Consider the following 14,863-nt stretch of genomic DNA (forward strand, 5'->3'; position numbering starts at 1 on the left):
CCCATTGAAGGAAGGACTTGGTCCTGATGCTGCACACGTATGTCTACTCACCAGCCATCACCCAGAACATAATCACCCAGTCACACTTGCAAGGCAGACTGGGAAAGGCAGTCTTTATTTTGGGCAGCCTCTGGCCAACTAAAAATCAGGGATACTACTATAAGTGAAGAGAGGAGGACAAGCAGGAGTGCTTTTGTGGATGGAATAAAGGGTTCTTTAGAAGTCAAGGGTATGGTTTTGAGTCCTTCATTTTGGCTTCAACCATGGCCCGTTTAGTACACTTAGTGGTACCTGGTTAAATTAGAGGCAGATGGCTTTGGGTCATGAACAACTTAATTGTTTAGTGCATGTGCCCATGAGTTTTTTCTTTGTTTTTTTGTTCAGGACACTTATGACCATGCTGTCCTTTTAAAATGAAATGAATTGTAATAGTAAATTTATATTATGCGATTTAACTCCATTGTCCATAAGGGAGAGACTCCAATCACTACCATCATGGCCCAGCAAATGGCTTCAGCTTCTCTCTTTACCACCTGGGTGGTGGACAAATTTTTTATTTACCTTCTCCAAGCCTCCTTTACCTTTCTGCAAAATAGGAGTATTATAATCAATCTGAACTGTTGTGAAGATTACTTAGATGATGGGTAAAAGTGCTCGTCATAGTGAACACTCAATAAACTGTATACATATAACAGATACATATGTAAATCTCCCCACTAATCCCATCCTATTTAATTCCTATCACTCTAAAAATAATAATTACAGTATTTTATAGCATTTTTGTAGTTGTTAACTTAAGCATCACAGAACCTTGTGAAATAGGCAGTGAAGGTAGTCCTTAATCTTCTAGATTAGGAGATATGAGCTCAGAGAGAAGGATCCCACCTGCTCAAGTTCACGTCTTCCTTCTCGACTGGATCCTTCCATGTGCATTTAAACCTGCATCTTAAGCAAATGATTACATAGCCATGTTTCAACCCACAAGTGCCTCAGCACCCCATCTCTTCAATTTTCCTTTCAGCCAACATGCTGCCTCTATGTTCACACTTGTATTTCATTCATTAACTCCTTCCCCGACTCAACTGTTGCTTCTTCACTAAGTTTGCTCCTGGCAAGAGCCAGACCTTAAGATCTCTGCTCCCTCTCACTGCTGTCCCAGACCATCGCACCTATTCCTGTGGTTTCAGATGCCAACTGGAAGCTCATCACCTGATCAGACCACTTTACTGAAGTCCAGATAGCAGTGTGGGAAGATCAAAAGAATCCTTTTCTAAAGTCTAGGCATAAAACAAACAGACCATGACCCATGGTAGGGGCAATAGGACTAGAATGAAAATGACGAGTAGGAAAGATGCTTAGAAGGATTCCAAGAACGTAGGGACTGAATGACTATGGGGCAATAAAGGAGAGTCAAAGGTGAATCCACCTGCCAATGCAGGAGCGCAACGGACACGGGTACTATCCCTAGGTCTAGAAGATCCCCTGGAGGAGGAAATGGCAACCCATTCCAGTATTCTTGCCTGGGAAATTCCATGATCAGAGGAGCCTGGTGGGCTTCAGTCCATGGGGTTGCGAAGAGTCAGACACGATTGAGCACACACACATTGGACAGAGTATAAGAAGACCTGAAGATGGAGTTATACATTGCAGGGAATTCCTCAAGGCCTATTTCACAAATAAAACCTGTGATGCTACAATTCCAGGAGCTAGATTTTGGAGCTTCAAAAAAATTTGCTAAAGACTTAAACAATCTAAATATCTGAAAACTTCTTCCTCTGAATTAGAAGTCAGTGAAGATGTAGTTCATGGATTTGGCCACACAGAGGCAGCATACACAAATTCAGCTTTTATTAAACCAGTCTGGAGTAGCTTTGCTCTTGAGTACCCACTGTCAAGACCTGGCACCAAACTCTCCACAGTTCGCACAGGTTCCCTTGCCTTCACACCACTGGACCTTCATCACCTCATTCCCATGCCAGGAAGACAATCAGGTCACCCGCTTTCTGATGCCCTCTGACAAGTTCCTCATAGAGTGGTCAGTTAGTGCCTCATCGTCCCCCATAAGTCCCCTACTAACTCCAGTTTACCCTATCTGACTCACTTTGTCGCCCAAGCCCTAGCCAAGGTATCCCTGGATACCTACTTGTGTGTCTTCTCACTGCTTTGTGGACCCCGGCAATACTTGGTGCTGAGAACACAGCTGATCAGTGTATGCGATTAACAAGGCTGTGAGTTCCAACAGATGGGTTGTAAGTTACCCTGCATGAGTGGGTGGGTCCCAGGCTCAGAGATTCTGATTTTCAGTAGCCCCAGAGTCACATCCAGGTATCTGCATTTTAAGAGCTACAGACAGTCCACTGATCATACTTACAGGAAACTTTGACTTTCTGATTTTGCAGCCTTGGACGTTTTAATCTAAATCTGTTTTCTTTTCAGAAAATGGGAAGAATGAAAGGAAATGTTAACATAGATAAAATGTAAACTGAGTGTTCCTTGGCACAGTGATTGGCATTTAGACATACTAACCAAATGCTGGCTTTTCTCCTGGGGTGGCTTGTTCTCTGAGTTTGGAAGTGCTTGGGGGAGGAAGACTGGGGCTGGTTGTAGTGTACACTGGGCTGTCATAGGCAGCTGCACAACACCAGGGGGCGCCATGCTCAGAGACGCCTTTGTGAAGAGCATCCTTTAACAGTGTGGGAGATTCCAGTTCTTCTCAGGATACAGAATGAAGAAGTTTGGGGTGGGGCTCTGGAGAGGAACTTCGAGAAGGTGAGGAATGCTGAGTGACACACCAGCTTTTTGACTTTATGCTAAGTCCTGTTCACCTGCTCCTACTCAAGAAAAAATCTAGAATCTTTCTAGTGACAGAGAAAGGGGTTACTAAGTGTCCTTGAGTCACTGCCTCGACTCTTGCTGCCCTCCTGGCCTAAGTGAAGAGGCAAACCAGACTCTTGGTCAACAAACCAAGTGGACTGATGTGGAGAGGGGACGAGGAAAGGCTGCCCAGCATCTATTATTGTGCTTCTGGTCCTGGCTGTTGCAGTGCAGGAACCTGGTCCATGGCATTAAGACGCCTGGACCAGTTCTGCCAAAGCCCCTGGTGATAGTCACCTGATCTCTGGTGCCCCCACTCCACCCTCCCAAAGCAGCACTTTAGGACTTGAAGAGACCTGGAGGGACACCGATGCTGGGAGTGGCAGGCTGCTAACAGTCTCTAGCTCTGCAACAGACCTGGGAGCTAAGAGGAAAGCTTCCCAGTGGAGAGGAAGGGAGAGCGAGGAGGGGTGGAATTGGGGGTGCTCAACTGCTCACGAGGTGGAAGCGGTGGTGACAAAGACTATCAGGAGACCCCACGTGGGGTTGGGGGTGGCAGAGACGGCCCCTTCCCAGGTGGGCACGTGCAGCTCCGGGAATTGGCAGCGGCGTCTATTTCAGAGTTTATGGTAAGAGGCTGGAGCCACACACGCTCCACACCGCAGACAACACACCCCACCCTTTAAGGAAGTGGGGAGGAGAGCGGCAGGGGTGTGGTTAAGCCGGAGGAGGAGAAGGGGAAAACACAAACCTGTCAGCGCTCTTACTCAGCGGAGGCCTCCCGAGCCGCCGCGAGCCCCTTCGGAAGCGCCCCTTACCTGCCTAGCCCCCGCCGCACCTGGCCGAGCAGAGGAGAAGCCGCAGCCGCCGCCACTGGAGCCGGCGCTTCGCCCCGAGTGAGTCCCCTCCCGCGATCGATCGGCGCCGAGCGCCCGGCCAGAAGTTGGAGGCTGGACGAAGGAGGGGTGGGGGGCGACTCCCGGACCGCGGACCCAGATGTGGGAGCCTCTGGGCCGGCTAGCCCTCGGCCAGAGGGAGAAGGAGTCTATTTGGGGAGTTAATTTGAAACTCAAGGGTGTTTTCTTTCCCCTCTTAGTTCTCTTATCGGGTTCAGACAGGGAAGGCCGGGGTTATGATGAGAGGACTCAGAAGGGCCGCCTGCCTGCAAAGGTCAGATCAGAGAGCTTTCAGAATCCACCTTCCACTCCTGCCTTAGAGCCTTTGCCTGCGCCCCGCGCTGCACCCCCACCCCCCGCCCCTGCCCCTGAAGACAGCGCGCCCACCCCGGTCACGGGCCCATGAACACCCCGCGGCTCCCCGCATTGGATTCTTGTTCCCCCACCTGACCACCCCACGAGGCATCTTCTATATGTTGCACCCCCGACTGGAAGCGAGCAGGGCTCTGCAAGGGCGTAGAGGCAGGACTCGTGTGTGTGTGTGTGTGTGTGTGTGTGTGTATGTGAGAGAGAGAGAGAGAGAGAGAACCTGTGTGCCCTGGGGGACTAAAGTTAACACCCGCTGCCGCCCTGGGTCTCTGTGAAACTACTTGGGAATACCTCTAAAGAGTTAAGCTCCCTGCCGCCTTCTCCTCCTGGCAGGCGGTGCGTGGGCAAACAGGCAGCATATGGGTGCTGTTCTGAGCCCAGCAAGAACCCCACCAACTGCCCTAACCCTCAGCCATCTGACACTCTCTACTCCCTGCACCCCAAACTTGGTGCTCAATCCAGTTAGACTCCTCCAAGGGTCAGGAGAGGAAGGAACTGAATTTGGGACGCAGGGGACACTCACCAGGGGCACTCAGAAGCCAGAGCAGAGAAGAGCTTCCCCCGACCTGTAGCTGGACATGAGCCCTCAGGGGCAGTTGGTGCCAAAGATGAGGGAAGGGGCAGGAGGAGGCCCCTCCCTCCAGGGCAAGGAATGCAGTTGTGGACCTAACCCCAGATTTCACAACTCCTCTGGGGGCGGGTGAGAGGAGGCAGAGATGAAAAAGTGAGTGAAGATGGACGGAGGGAGGGAAGTAGACACACCAAGAGACAAGCTCTGGCAGGACACTGGGCTCTCATTCCTTCATTCTGTACACGCTGGCTGACTTCCTACCCCAGGCCAGGTGTTAGCACTGGGCGTCGGGGACCACGGTGTGCACCATCCGCACCCCCCCAACGCCCCCACCCACCAGCAGTGCTGTGGGGAGGAAAGCAGCAGGTGCTGACCGCCCAGTTCTGGGGACTGTGGGAGGAACTAACTGGTCAGGGTATCCAGGAAGGCTTCCTGGTGAAAGTGGCTCTAAGCGGAGACATGAAGGATCAGTAGAATTAGTCCGGGAGGGAAAGAGGGGGATAAACAGCACAGGGCACAGCAAGTGCTGAGACTGGAGGCCAGAAACAGCATGACGCACCCAGAAAACTGAAAGGAGCTCGGGGTGTTCAGTGCATGGAGAGTGCAGGGGCGAAGTGACGCTGCAGAGGTGGGGAGAGAAGCTCCAGGAGGGTCTGCTCGGGCTGCCATGGCAACTCCTGTCACTCAGGCCCTAGAGCCAGCAGCCTCTGACTTGACTCAAGGGCAGGGCTTCCAGATTTAGCAAATGAAAATACGGAACACTTGGATTTGAATCTCAGATAAGCAACGGTGTATTTGTCAAGTTCGAGTATGTCCCATGCACTCTTTGGGACATACTTGTACTAAAACATTATTCACTGTTGATCTGAAATTCAGGTGTAACAGGACGTCTGGTATTTTATCTGGCACCTGTCTTCCAGTACAGTGGTCCCCAATCTTTTGCGTACCAGGTAATCATTTCATGGAAGACAATCTTTCCACAGACTGGGAAGGGGGGAGGTATGGTTTCAGGATGATTCAAGCGCATTTGTTGTGCATTTTATTTCTATGACTTTTACATCAGTCCCACCTTGGATCCCCAGGCATTAGATCCCGGAGGCTAGGGACCACTGGTCTGAGAGAAAGCCGAGGATGCTATTGTGCTTGGAAGTGAGGGGTGGGTAGTGTGCAGGCACCAAGGGAACAGTCTCAGGACATATCATCTTGTAGCCAGTCCTCCTAGATTCCACTTTGGGGCTTGTCCACTAATTGACCATGTTGTCTCTTAAAAACAAAACCAAACAAAAACAATTCCTTAGTCTTTGGAGCTGAGTGGACCTGGTCAAATGCCAGCTTGGCCACCTGCCTGCTGTGAGACCCCCATAAACCACTTAGCTCCTCACAGCCCCAGAACCTCTTCTCAGAAATGAGGATGAGAGTACCTGTTTGTCCAGGTTATAGGCTGAATCCCTGGTATGTATGTAAATTACCCAGGGAATGCTGAAGAAAAAGTGGTAGATATTAATCTTTGTAACACTTTTCCGGGGGTGACCAAAGTAGCATCCTCAAAGGACTTGGGGCTCATTTATTTCTGTTTTTATTTATTGAGTGCTCAGAGGTAGCATGGAGAAGGCAATGGCAACCCACTCCAGTACTCTTGCCTGGAGAATCCCAGGGACGGGGGAGCCTGGTGGGCTGCCGTCTATGGGGTTGCACAGGGTCGGACACGACTAAAGCGACTTAGCAGCAGCAGCAGCAGCAGCAGAGGTACCAAAGTCTTCCCAGGTGGCACAGTGGTAAAGAATCTGTCTGCCAATGCAGGAGATGTGGGTTCGATCCCTGGATCAGGAAGTTGCCCTGGAATAGGAAATGGCAACCCACTCCAGTATTCTTGCCTGGGAAATCCCACGGACAGAGCCTAGTGAGCAACAGTCCATGGGGTCATGTGGAGCCAAACACTACTGAGTGATTGAGCACACAGAGGTCCCAGGGGAAATATGTGGTGGGGATTTCGCTCCGAGGGAGAGAGTGGGTTAGCTTCTGAGAGGGAGAGCCTGGCTCATTTTTCAACTTTGTCTTTGACCTGCTGCCTAGATGCCCTGCTTCAGGGGAAGAGATAACCAGCTCTTCTATTGGAGGACACCGGTGGTGGGGTGAGGGGGGTGAGGGGAGGGGAATGATTCAAAGAATCAACTAAAAGGAAATGTGAGTGAAGTAACAGGGAGCATCCAGGTAAACAGCTAGCACAGTGGCTGACAGAGACAAATGTGCCATAAAATTTGGCTGTCAATATTCCCATTTTTATATTTTTAAAGATTTATTTATTTGACTGTACTGGGTCTACATTGCTGTGCCTGGACTTTCTCTACCTGCCTCCAGCTGGGGTTACTCTTTGTTGCTGTGTTCGGGCTTAGACTCTAGGCACGTTGGCTTCAGTAGTTGTGGTGAACGGGCTTAGTTGCTCTGCTGCCTGTGGGATCTTCCCAGACTGGGGATTGAACCTGTGTCCCCTGCATTGGCAGTCAACCACTAGACCACCAGGGAAGCCCAACGTACCCATTTTTATACTGAGTAACTTATTAGGAAAATAGAGCTCAGGGGTAGAAGTAAGGATGCCTTGTTTTGACTTTTATGGGGGTGTTTGTAAGGGCAAATTTACTGGCATTCTGAAAGGGAACCTGGAAGGAGCTAAGAATCTGTTAAGAGAAAGAGGAAATGGAAAGTGTGTTTCCCTATGAGAACCGCTGGGTTAAAAATGGCCTCTCTTTCCAGTGGCTGAATCTCCCCATCCTCCTGCCCAGTGATAAGCATTTTGTCCCCAGCTCTTAGAGCAACATTTGCCAAACAGTATTTAGAGGAACTCTGTGCCGTGAGATGGTTACAGGTGTTCCACTGGTGACATGTTCCAAGGAGCCCACTCTCAGATAAATATGCATTTGTCCCGCATGTCTGCATGATCTAGACCATGGTCAATTCCACAGAAGAGTCATCTGTATCACTGAACTTACTTGGTGATGGTGGTTTAGTTGTTAAGTCATGTCTGACTCTTTCGACCCCATGGACTGCAGCCTGCCAGGCTCCTCTGTCCGTAGGATTCTCCAGGCAGAGAATAGAGTGGGTTACCATTTCCTTCTCCAGGGGATCTTCCTGACCCAGGAATCGAACCCAGGTCTCCTGCATTGCAGACAGATTCTTTACCAACTGAGCTATGAGGGAAGCCCCAGAAATCCCTAAATTTGCTATAGACCCCTTGTAGTGGGCTGTTGTTGTTCAGTAGCTAAGTCGTGTCCAACTCTTTGCAACCCCATGGACTGCAGCACGGCACTCTTCCCTGTCCTTCGCCATCTCCCCGAGCTTGCTCACACTCATGTTCACTGAGTCGATGATGCCATCCAGTCATCTCATCCTCTGTCGCCCCCTTCTTCTCCTGCCCTCAATCTTTCCCACCATCAGGATCTTTACCAGTGAGTCAGCTCTTCGCATCAGGTGGCCCAAGTATTGGAGCTTCAGCTTCAGCATCACTGCTTCTTATGAATATTCAGGGTTGATTTCCTTTAGGACTGACTGGTTTGATCTCCTTCCAGTCCAAGGGAACTCTCAAGAGTCTTCTCCAGCACCACAGTTCAAAAGCATCAATTCTTCGGCACTCAGCCTTCTTTATGGTCCAACCCTCATATCCGTGTGCGTAGTGGGTTGAGGAGGCCACTATTACCTTCTCAAGGGAAACAGCCAATCCACACCTAGTGACTGTTGATGTGAGTGCAGTTCTTGGACCAAGCAGATCTTTCCGTGGACATCATTCATCCCATACTTCTAGCCTGGACTCAGCAGTGTCCAGCTTATGGAAGATCTTCGGGTACTGGGCACCATGTGGCCTGTCCTAGCGTCACTCGTGCCTCACGGACACAAACCCCGACATGTGTCAGCCTACAGCCTCCTATGACAGTTCCCACCCATTTTCCCTGGTTCAGAGGACCCTGGAAAAGTGTGTCTCTCAGCCCATAAACCCCCTGGGATGATGGAGGAGTTCCGTGTGTTCACATACTATTAAGTACAATTGAGGTAGGGGAGGGGAAGGAGTGTATCTTGGGCGAACCCTGCATGGTAGGTCTCCCGATCCCTAATTTTCTCCCTGCCCAGGAGTCCTAGGTTCGGGGACCATGTGGTCCCAGCCTCCCAGGTAAATGGAATAGATATGGATAATCCGAGGCGGCTGGAGTAGAGATCGGCAATTGCCAAGGTGTGCGGGCAGAAGGGGTGGTAATTAACACAAGTTCTTGCTGGCTCCTGATCGAGAGTTTCTCTTAGACTCTGGGCCAGTTCTAGAGTAAAAGGGGAGGAGCAGGGAGATGGGTAATGGTCTCCGAAACACTAATATGGTTGGTGGTTCTGTGGGCCAGAGCCTGGACTTGGTCAGCCAGCCCAGGTTCCAGCTTCAGCTCTGGGACTCGTGGTATGACATTGGCTTGGCTAAGCCCTGTCACCCTCTCTTCCTCATCTCTGAGATGGAGACGATGACAGGGCTTTCTGTGAGGGGATACCAGGAGTAATAGTCAAAATGTTAACAGCTACTAAGGCCTGGGCAGGAATCTAACAGAACCCAGCCCGCTGTGTCAGTGTTCATGGGTAACCTGGGGGATGGACCAGGCAGGCAGTCAGGGCGCTGGGGGAGTGGACGTTTACTAATTTGGATGGACTGCTGTGCTGTGCTAAGTCACTTCAGTGGTGTCTGACTCTTTGTGACCCCATGGACTGTAGCCTGCCAGGCTCCTCTGTCCAAGGGATTTCCCAGGCAAGAATACTGGAGTGGGTTGCTATGCCCTCCTCCAGGGGATCTTCCCGACCCAGGGATCAAACTCATGTCTCTTATGTCTTCTACATTGGCAGGCAGGTTCTTTACCACTAGCGCCACTTGGGAGGCCCTCCAACTTGGATGGACTAGTCCAGTGTTTTCATCTCCCAGATGGACTTATGCACCAGCTTCATCGCCTTGACCGTACATAAGACATTCAGTCCTTTATCAGGCACATGGTAGGCATCCCATAAGTGTCAGCTCTCCTTATCATTCTGTATTTACATTTAGAGTTAATCTGAGCTGATGGGGAAGGAGCTTTTTTTTTTTTTTCCTGGTGATAAAGTCCTTCTTCTGAGGGGCTGAAATCAGCTTCTCACATGGACTGTCTCGCCAACACGCAATCACATATGAGAAAGAATTTGCGTCTTGCCCCCAACCTGTACCCCTTACTCCTGCCCCCAGTTCACTCTTTTAGCAGCCTGGCAGGATCAGCTCTTTAGCCAACTGAGAGCCTTTCTACTCCCACGCATCAGACACTAGAGCCTGTACGGTCACTGAAGGTGTACAGAGGGCCGACAGGAGAAAATGGTGGCTTCAGCTTCCGGGGTGCTAGGCACCCAGCACAAAGCTCTGAGCCATGTGAGGGGGTGGTGTTGGGGGAGGGGTGCAGCTTTTTTAGTCACTCTGCTGTTTCCCAGGGTATAATTATTACTCATGATGATGGTTTGATTAAGAGAGCAGGCTGGAGACTGTGTGCTCCGATGTACTTTTTACCTAGACCCGAGGAGTGGGTTGATAGCGGTGCAAGATTTTGTCTCCAAGTGACCCTCTGGGTGGGCTGTGGGTAGGCTGCAGACCCCAGCTAGCTCTGACCTTATCCAGCACTAAAGGCAGCCAGTCAGTGTGATTAGAACCGAGATTAGCCACCTCCAGTGCCTTGGAATGGAACCTTCCCCTTTTCTATCCTGGTGACCTCCACTAACATTTTCCTCCTCTTCTGTGTTCTTCCCTTTTGTGTCCTGAAATTCTCTCTCACAGGACCTGGCACTATCACTGCCTAGACAAGAGTTCAAGGAATCCACTGGCCTGGTGTTGAGAGCTTGCTCCTGGGTTTAGTTCTTGTCTCGTGGACTATCTCCCTTTCAATAGACCAATTCTCCCAACCACTTTGAGGTCACCCTGTTTCATGCCCCTTTTTTCTCTGACAGTCTTCCAGCTGGCTCGCTGACTCCCCGGCTGTTGCAATCCCCCTGGGACACATGCAGGGTGACCCGTGCAGGGCCCGAGAGTGGGCTCTTGTCTGACACTTGGAAATGAATTGTCTGAGGAGACACACATGCTGACAAAGCAAGAGACTTAATTGGGAAGGGGTGCCTGGGCAGACAGCATTAGGGTACAAGGACCCAGGAGAACTGCTCTGCCACGTGACTCACAGTCTCAGGTTTTATGGTGATGGGATTTGTTTCTAGGTTGTCTTTGGCCAATCGTTCTGGCTCAGGGTCCTTCCTGGTGGCTCACACGTTGCTCAGCCAAGATGGATGTCAGCGAAAAGGATTCTGGGAGGTAGTTGGACACGTGGCATCTCCTTTTGACTTTTCCCCAACTCTTCTGGTTGGGGGTGGCCTATTAGTTTAAGACAAGATCTCCTGCCGTAAAATAACACACACAAATGGCTACTATGGTGCCTGGTCAGGGTGGGTGGTTTCAGTCAGTGTGCTTCCCCTAACGGGCCCATTGGGGAATTTTACTCCGAGTTCAGGTTTTGCTCTTCTGAGGGCATGGGTACCACTTCCCACCAGTGAGAGAATGGTCCCTCCTCTGGTCCGTGCCATTTGGAGCATCATGTGTTTTCCGGGTTTCTAAATTAATGTCAATTGTCCCTCCTCAACAACCCCCCCCCAACTTCCTCTCTAGCCTTAAGTAGTCTCTTTGTTCTTCAGGAGCTTTGAGGGTGAGAACCCAGCTCCTCTCTCTTTGGCTCAGGTGTATGCTCTTCCCACCCTTAGCTCCTGCTCCGGCAGGTAACCAGAGATCTGATACTCCAGCACCTTCGAAGATGCTCTTACCAGCATCGGCTTACCTGTGTTTGCTATGACATAGACACCAGGCGCTGAAACACGGCCATGCCTGTTGAGCCAGTTGTGAGTGGCTGTCCCCAGCTGAACTTCTCAAGTCCCCAGCTCAGCACTGGCAGATTGTCAGCCTGGGTGAGTGGGAAAACGGTCAGGGGTCAGGAGACCCGGCTCTGGTTTAGATTCTTCCAGTCACTGGCTGTGTGACTTCAGGCAAAGTAACTTCGCTTTTCTCATTCAAAATGAAGAAATAGTACTGCAAGTTTGACAGGGTTGTTGAGCTAAACACCTGACTTGTGTGAAGTTGCCCCATAAGACACCCCAGGCATGATTCCTGGAAAAATGAAGAGTTTGGGTCAGAAAGACATGGGTTGAGTCTTTTTTTCTTATTATTTATTTATTTTTTGGCTATGCTGGGTCTTCGTTGCTGTGTGGGTTTTTACCTCGTTGAGGTTCACAGGCTTCTAACTGCAGTGGCTTCTCTTGTTGCAGAGCACAGGCTCTCAGGTGCCCTGGCTTCAGTGGCTGTGACTCCCAGGCTCTAGAACGCAGGCTCAGTAGTTGTGGAGCATGGGCTTAGCTTCCCCATGGCATGTGGAAACTTCCCAGACCAGGGTTCAAACCCATCCATATCTCCTGCATTGACAGGCAGATTCCCATCCACTGGACCATGAGGGAATCCCCGTGGGTTGAGTCTTGATCTGTCACTTTTTTCCCTAGATGACATCGCCAGTTATGTAACCTCTCAAAGCCTGAGTTTTTGCACTTGTGACTCATTCTTGGCGTTTGTTCAACATTTCTCCCCTCCTTCAGCCCCCTTGTCACTCACAGAGTATATTATTTCCCCGAGTCTGAAGGATTGTATCTTTCCTCAAAGAGTTTACAGTCTTCTTAGGGACATAATGAAAGTGAAAGTGTTAGTCTCTCAGTTGTGTCTGACTCTTTGCGACCCTATGGACTGTAGGCTCCTCTGTCGATGGGATTCTCCAGGCAAGGATACTGGAGTGGGCAAGCCATTCCCTTCTCTGGGGGATATTCCTGACCATAATACATAAAGATAAATAACTGTGAGACCAGATAGGGACTTTTGATTCCATAAAGGAGGCACCGATAAAGTACAATGAGGTCAGAAAACAGAGAGAATTCTTCTGTCTTGGGAGTCTGGGAATGCTTCCTGGATGAGGTGGCATTTGAAAAAGCTCTCAAGAGATGTCCAGAGTATAACCCTGGAAACATGGAATGGTGGTTGTGGTCAAAGAGCATGAATAAGAGGGAGGCTGAAAGGCATGATTTGAATGACTCATTTTGGCTAGAGCCAAGAGTATCAAAGGGCGATTAAGATAAGGGTGGAGAATAAGATAAGGTTGGAACATGGTGGCTGAGGGACTGGACATGATTCCACAGGCCATTGGGAGCCACTGGACTTTGTTCTGAACATGAGTAAAGGGTTAATAATCAGGTTTATGCAGCAGTGTATAAAGTAGATCAGAAAGAAGAGAGCTTGACCTGGAAAGAGGGGCATGAAGGAGTCTATTATTACAGCTCCTGCCTCAAGAGTCCAAATAAATTCTCTGATCTGGGATGATTTGCAGGTCCTGGAGAGTGTCTGCTGGTTAGTCGGAGGCTTCTGTGTTCTCTGAATTGAAATTGGTCCTGACGTGGATTTAAAAGATGTAGCATTTATGGGAGCATCAAACTGTTTAGGTTATATAAATAATTCGTCATTCCCCTTAGTCTTCTCCTTCCTCCACGTTCTTGGTTCACATGTAAGCCATTTCCCGTGGACCTCATCTTTGGTGGAGATGCACTGTCATCCTGTCTCGAGATCCTATGGCAAGCTCTGTAATGGCAGCCTTCTGGAGAGGCATGCAGCTCTATCTACCGCCTCCAATCCACCCTCATCACTTCAGACGACTCCTGGTTCCCTCCTCCTGCCTGATCCTTCTCCCTTGCTTCAGCTCTCCACTTCTAAGAAACTGTAAGAGATGTCCACTTGAGTAACTCATCTTCAATGCTGCAGGTTGAAAAACAAAACTTGCTGTTTTCTTACCCCAAAGCCTTGCCTTCTGGCTCGCCTCCTCTGCACAAAGTTGCAGTTCTCCTGGGCACGCAGTTGTAGTTCTCCTAGTCAGAAACTTTGGGTTATCTCCCCTTTCTCCTCTGCTCACATCTTACCCATCACTAATCCTGCAAATTCTTTCTTCGTGCCTCTCATTCCTTCCTCCCACTTCCCATGCCCCTACTCTAGTCTGAGCCATGTTACCTGATATCACCGGATATTACCTCACTTCCTCTCCTTGCTTCTAGATTCCTCAGAAGGTTCTGTGCCTCTAGGCAGATCTGCATCCCTTACATCTACTGTTTAATGCCCTCTGTAATCTCACCTCCGTTTACCTTCTCTCCTAACTTCCCCATACTTTCCAAACTAAGCCCTTCACCCCAAGTAGCCTGGTCTGCTTCCCCATCAAACCTCTGCCCAAATCAAACCTCTGCCCAAATCCTCTTGGACGACCTGCCAGGACTGCCAGCCCCTTCACCCTTCTTCAATCAGACTCCTCCCTCAGGGCTCAAGCCAAGCCCCACCCCCTCATCTGTCCTTCCAAACTCCCTTAAATTCCAAGGGTTGGAGATTCCATCTTCCTCCTTTACACACTCATCTGGCTTGGCTCCCTGGGGCCAGATGCAATCTTTGTCCTCTTCTGTGCTGGGCTTCACAACAGCCGGTTGCAACAGAGAGAGGACTGCATTCTCCATGTCCACCCACCATCCCCTACCCCCTCCCAACCCCCTAAGGTCAGGATGCTATCCTGGCCTCTCAGGGAATGTGCAGGTTTTCCAGAGCCCAGAGAGAGGGAATGGGTGATTTAGAGCTTGATAATCCCTTTGTTGAGCTGCTCCTGTCTCTAATCCATTGGATCCTTGATTTCTTTTCCCTCTCATCTTCCTGCTTATTTGAAATCATTCTAGCCAGGCTGAGTGACAGTAGAAAGTCAGGGAGTAGGAAAAAAGACCAGAAGCTTTGGTCAAGGGCGAAGTCACTTTGGGGATACAGGAGAGATTTGCAAGGCACAGGCTGGCAAAGTGATTGCTTCAGGAGTACGTACATGGTGATAATGAGAATCTCACTTAAGATTCGAGCTTTGGTTGCTGGAAAAAGAGTCTCTCCTCCACTGAGAGCCTGAGTGATAAGGAGATCCTGAGTGATGAGAGCCACAGTTTTTAGCCACTTGGACTTCCACCCACTTGTGCACAGGCCTGGGGCTTGTCGTGGTGGCTGCAACAGAGCTGTCCAGAGGGTGGCTCTCCATGGTCCCCAGAGTGGCCTCTGGACCTCCTCCCTCTTTCTCTACCTGACTCCCTGTCTAGA

At 50.0% G+C, this 14,863-nt stretch overlaps 1 protein-coding gene across 2 annotated transcripts in view; it reads left to right on the forward strand.

Annotated features, from left to right (window-relative positions):
* Positions 1 to 3,527: 3,527 nt before the first annotated feature.
* PTK2B (protein tyrosine kinase 2 beta) overlaps positions 3,528 to 14,863 on the forward strand; it is a 141,879-nt gene continuing 130,543 nt past the window's right edge. For both annotated transcript variants that reach the window (XM_086416535.1, XM_086416538.1), the window contains exon 1: positions 3,528 to 3,710. The gene's annotated coding sequence lies outside the window, so the exon portion shown is untranslated. The remainder of the gene's footprint in view (positions 3,711 to 14,863) is intronic.

This window comes from Bos grunniens, chromosome 8 (assembly GCF_055505025.1).
Source record: "Bos grunniens cultivar Pamir isolate PY7600 chromosome 8, Bosgru_T2T1.0, whole genome shotgun sequence".
NCBI lineage: Eukaryota > Metazoa > Chordata > Mammalia > Artiodactyla > Bovidae > Bos > Bos grunniens.